Source organism: Sminthopsis crassicaudata, chromosome 5 (genome assembly GCF_048593235.1).
Source record: "Sminthopsis crassicaudata isolate SCR6 chromosome 5, ASM4859323v1, whole genome shotgun sequence".
NCBI classification, from domain to species: Eukaryota; Metazoa; Chordata; class Mammalia; order Dasyuromorphia; family Dasyuridae; genus Sminthopsis; species Sminthopsis crassicaudata.
In genome coordinates this window covers 90936347-90942346 of record NC_133621.1, presented here as the reverse complement: position 1 = coordinate 90942346, position 6000 = coordinate 90936347, and positions in this window count along the sequence as shown.

The window sequence follows — 6000 nt, the reverse complement described above, 5'->3', positions numbered from 1 at the left end:
TTGGACCTCAACTTTCTAGTGATGAAGTTGTTTACAAAAAAAGTTGCCTGGAGCCTGGACTGGGAATGATGCTGAGATCCCAAAGGAACTGAACTAGAAAGGCTTCCTTCTTGTTCATTGGAAAGAGTTTTGATTTTATTTAATAAGCCTGGACATGAAATTTCTCAGTGAGCTGGCAAAAAGCCTCACTTCTGTAAACCAGCAGGAAATCCTGAGACCTAGTATGGTGGTGCAAGCAAAGGCCAATACCAGGAATCTTGACAGTCAGGGGAGCCAGCTGATACCAAGTCTGGAAACCACTACATATTTTGATGCAGCCCTAGGGCAGGAGGGCATCCTCAGATAGAGAGAATTCTGTCTGCTTCAGTATAGCACTAGGCAACCAGTCATCCTCCACTGGCCAGACCTTGATATGCTTCAGCATAGACCTAGGGAAACAAAGAAACACCATGCTGAGCGTTAGCATGCCATTCACCAGCACTAGAACCTCACCTCAGGACTAGATAAGCTGCCAGACCACTACAGCCTACAGCACTACCACCCACTATAGACCCTGCTCCCTCAGCCAACACCAGACACAAGGGTCCCCATAGACCTCAAGGCAACAACAGTGCAGCACCAGGTATACAACCAAGGCCTGCAGCCACAAGCACAAAAAGCCTGAGACAGTCATCCTTCCAGGATGGGACCAGAGTTAAAATTTAAAAGAAAGGAAAAAGCCCCTCCCCCCAAAATGAGCAAAAAACAATAAAAAAAGAATATGATCCTAGAAAGTTATTATGGTGACAAGGAAGACCAAGACACAAACTCAGAAGAGAACAACAATATCAAAACACCTATAGATAAAGCCCCAAAGAAAAAAAGGAAGTAGTCTCAGCTCAAAAAGAACTCATGAAAGAGATCAAAAAGGAGCTTAAAATCATATAAGACAGGTAGAAGAAAAATAAGAAAAAGAAATGAGAATGATGCAATAGAATGGGGGGGGGGGAGAATCAACAGGAAAACTGCTTAAAAAGTAGAATTGGTCAAATAGAAAAGAAAGTTCAAAAGCTAGTTGAAGAAAACTGTAGCGAGCTGTCGTCTCCAGAAGCTGCTGGATCGCTCTCTGGGAAGAGATCTGCTGTGTCTACTCAAATCTCTCAGACAGATTCTTCTTCCTGTAACGAACCATTGTCTCCAGGTAGTTTCTGTTAACTCTTGTCCAGAGAAGTGACTTCCCTTCCTGCAGAGAGCCGACTTCCCTTCCTGCAGAGAGCTGCATCAAGCAAGATGTAATGCAGAGTCTCTTCTATCTCTGGGTGTCCTCTCTTTTATCCTCCCAGAGAATGGGCGTGGGATAATGCAAGGGCTTCTGGGAAGAACCACTTCAGCCAATGAGCTTGCTCCTTCTATCAAGTCAACCTGAGTTCTCACCTTGTAATTGTCCAGACAACCTGAATTCTCACCTTGTCACTATCCAGACAACCTGAGTTCTCACCTAGTAATCCTAACAGAAAACATCATCTTAAAAAGTAGAATTGGTCATATAGAAAAGAAAATTCAAAGGCTAGTTGAAGAAAACAACATCTTAAAAAGTAGAAAATAGAAGTCGATGATTCTATAAGACATCAAAAATAGACAAATTTTAAAATGAATGAAAAAATGGGGGAAAATGAAAAATACTTCAAGGGAAAAATAACTGAACTAGAAAATAGATCTAGACAATGTGAGAATCATTAGACTGCCTAAAAGACATAATTCAAAGGAGGACCTGGTCAGCATGTTTCAAGAAATTATTAAGGAAAACTGTTCTAATGTCCTAGAACCAGAAGGCAAAATAGGCATTGAAGAAATGCAGTGATCATTTTCAGGAAAAAGATCCCAAAATAAAAACTCCAAGAAATGGTGTAGCCAAATTCCAGAATCTCTAATCAAGGAAAAAATACTACATGTTGTCAGAAAGAAAAAATTCCCAATCAGTATTACACAGAACTTAGTAGCTCCAATACTAAAGGACCAGAGGTCATGGAACATGATATTCCAGAAGGCAATGGATCTATGACTTCAACCAAGAATCACTTCCCCAGCAAAAGTAAACATAATATATCAAGGAGGAAAATGGTCATTTAATAAAATAAAAAGATTTTAAACTTTCATAAAAAGAATAGAGCTTAACCCAAAATTTGACCTCCAATATCAAGACTCAAGAGAAACATAAACAGGTAAAAATGGAAAAGAAAACATAAGGGATTCAATAGCACTAAACTGTTTATATACATACATACATACAGGAAGATGATACTTATAATTCTTTAAAATTGTATTGCTAATAGTATATCTAAAAGAAATATATGTAGATAGAAAGTATGGATATAAGGTGAATTTGAAGGAATGATTAAAAAAAAAAAAAAAAAAGGAATAAGAGAAGCACACTGGGTCCAAAGGGAAGGAAGAGATAAAATGATATACATTATTTTCTTTTGGTGAGGCAACTGGGGTTAAGTGACTTGCCCAGAATCACACAGCTAGGAAGTGTTAAATGTCTGAGACCATGTTTGAACTCAGGTCCTCCTGAATACAGGGCTGGTGCTCTATCCACTGGGAAAGTGGGTAATGAGCATCATTTAAACCTTACTCTCATCAGTATTAGTTCAAAAAAGGAATTATATATACAATCATAAAAACCTATCTTACCTCACAGGAATATAAGAGGGGAGGAGTTTTAAGTAAAGTCAAGGGAGATGGCAGATTGGGGAAAGTGGTAGACAGGAGCAAACCTCTTGTGAGGAGGAAAAGCGATGAAAGGAAAGGGAAGACAAATAGGAGAAATAATAAAATGGAAATACATAAGTAGTAATCATAACTAAATCTGAATGCGAGATGAAGTCTTTCATAAAACAGAAGCAGAATGCAGAGTGAATCAAAAAGCAGAATCCTATGTTGTTTTTAAGGAACACATTTGAAGCAGAAAGATACACAGAGTAAAAGTAAGCGGCTGAAGGAGAATATATTGTGTTTCCACCAAAGTAATTAAAAAAAAAAAAAAAGGCAAGACTAGCAATCTTGATCTCAAAGTAAAAGCAAAAATTAGACATAATCAAAAGAGATTAAAAAAAGAAAACTGAATCTTGCTAAAAAGGCATCATAGAGAATGAAGCAAGACCAATGCTAAACATATATGCACCAAGTGGTTATAGCATCCATATTCTTAAAGGAGAAGTTAAGTGATACACAGGAAGAAATAGATAGCAAAACTATACCAGTGGGGGATTTCAACTGTCCCCTCTCAGAACTAGAAATATGCAGCCCCCCAAAAAAAATACAAGAAGAAAATAAGGAGATAAATAGAATATTAGAAAAGTTAGAATTCTGGGAAGATGGCAGAGAAAATTCCAAACTCTCTAGATTTTCCCCAGAAACAAAACAAAATTGCACCTCAGGGCAAATGTAGTTGATGAAAAGCAAATAAAAGTTGGGACCAAACAGTAGTCCTCCTGGAACAACTTGAGATAATCCCAAAGACAGAGCCTAGGAAGGAGGTTTGGCTCCTGTGAAGTATAAATGAGCTAGATTCACTAAAACAGAGAGCTAGAAGCCCTAAAACTAGATTGGATTCGAGGTACCCTCAGGCTCAGCCACAGAAATTTTCACCTTCCACACAGTGTAGAAAGTCAGCCCTAAAAAACTGAGGGAACTTCAGTTTCAGCTGTGCTGCTGAGATATTCCCTGGGAGAGAAGGAACCAGCATATACCTGGATAGTGTAAAAGCAGTAGGGCAGGAAAGCTGCTGGCTACAAGCACTTATAGGAAGATGGAGTTCTTGGTTTAGGGCTCCAGGCCATAGGGGAGAACTTTAAAAAGACCTAAAGTCAGAGACACTATCTCCCAAACCCCAGAATTAGCAGTGATTACTCTAACAAGCTATTATTATTATTATTATTTTTTTTAATGAGCAACCAAAGAATCTTTCTATAAAAAGTTACTATGAGAACAGGAAAGACTGTAATTGATCTTCAGAGAATACAGAAGTAAAAAAAAAAGTCTCTCTTATCCCAAAAAGTAATATTAAATTATTACCTGCCCAAACAGAATTCATAGAACAACTCAAAAAAAAAAAAAAGATTTTAAAAATTAAATGAGAGATTAAGGGGAAAAAGATTTTAAAAAGAACAATCCAAGAAATATAAGAAGATTATGAAAAGAAAGTCAAGCAGCTACAAAAGGAGATCCAGAGACTTAAAGAAGAAAATAACTCCTTGAAAAACTAGAATTGGGCAAGGGAAACCAGTAGAGCTTTAAGACACCTCACAAGAAAAACAACAAATCTGGAGAACAGACCAAGAAGAAAAAATATAATAATTGGACTTCCTGAAAGCTAGGACCAAAAAAGAAAAACCTTAATACAATAATATAAGAAATTGTTAAGTGACAGAATAAGAGGGGAAAATAGAAACAGAAAAAATTCACCCATCACTGAAAGAGATTCTATAAGGAAATCCTACAGTAACATCATTGCTAAATTTCAAAAATTCAAGATCAAAGAAAAAATTTTACTAGCAACAAAAACAAACTCAAATATGCTGGAGCTACAAATAGAATCACACAAGATCTACCAGTGACTACAAGAAGACTGCGTGCAGGTTCTGGAATATTATGTATTTCCAATCTAAAGAACAAGGCTTGCAACTGAAAATATATCCAACAAAATACTGAATGGGAAAAAAATGAATATTCAATGAACTGTCAGATTTCAAGATTTTGTGGCAAATAAATTTGAACGCAATAGAAAAATTAACATATGAGGGCCAACATCAATGATTAATTTAAAGAATTCAATAAGTAAAAACTATGTAAACTATATGACTAAAATTGTCCTTAATAATTGAGTAATACAAGATAAAAATTAGAGTAGAGTATAATGTGATTCTAAAAAGCAAAACCATGCAGGAAAAGAGAAAAACAGTAATTGTGCTATGTGAATGAGATATGAGAGCAAGAACTGAAACAGAGGAATTAGATGAGGGTGGGAGCGCTGTTAGTTCTGGAATCATTTTCATATCAGGAATGGATTAAAAAGGGAACAATACATATACATAGATATTGAGAAAGATATAGATACATAGAAGTATAACATTTTCCAAAATCTATAAAGAAATAGAAAGGGCGGGAGGGAATAAAATAAAACAGATTATAGAAAAGTGTGTAGATTAGCAGGAGTGGAATAAAGTGTGTAGATTAATAGGAAAGGGATAAAAAGAGAAGGAAAAGGTGAGGGCAGGATATAAGAATGATACTTGGGGCAACGGGAAGGTTAAATAATAGCAAAGCAAGCTAATAAGTAGAAGTCAAGTAGAAGAATTAGAAGGACAGCATACAAGAGATAATATGTATATGTGTATATACATATCTGTATATACACATGTGTATATGTGTAAATATAAATATGTCTGTGTTTAACTATAGCTTGTTTGGGAGAGGTGGGGAGAAAAGAAGAAAAAGAAAGCATGAAAAAGTGCACAGCAGACAGCAAAAGAAAATCTACAAGAAAGCAAAGATGGACAGTTCCAAATACAATGTGTTCTATTATATGCACTTTCTGAAATGGAAATTTATTGTTACATACTGTGAATCCTCTCTTGTGTTTTGCTATGCACATATTTTTTCTTTTTCTTTTTTCTGTTTTTTTATTTGTTTTAAATTTTGAAAAAGAAAAATTAGATATGACAGATCTTTTTAAAAAACTGAATGGGAATAGAAAAGAATATACCTTTTTCTCAGCAGCATCTACCATCTACACAAAATTGGACCATGTAATAGGGCATGAAAATCTTGAAATCAAATGTAAAAAGGAAGAAATATTGAATGTATTCTTTTCAGATCATAATAAAAATTAAATTAAATAAAAGGTAGTGGGAAAACACATTAAAAATTCATTGGAAAGTCAATAATCTAATCCTAAAAAATAAGTGGGTCAAACATCAAATCACAGAAACAATAAATAATTTCATTAAAGAAAATGAC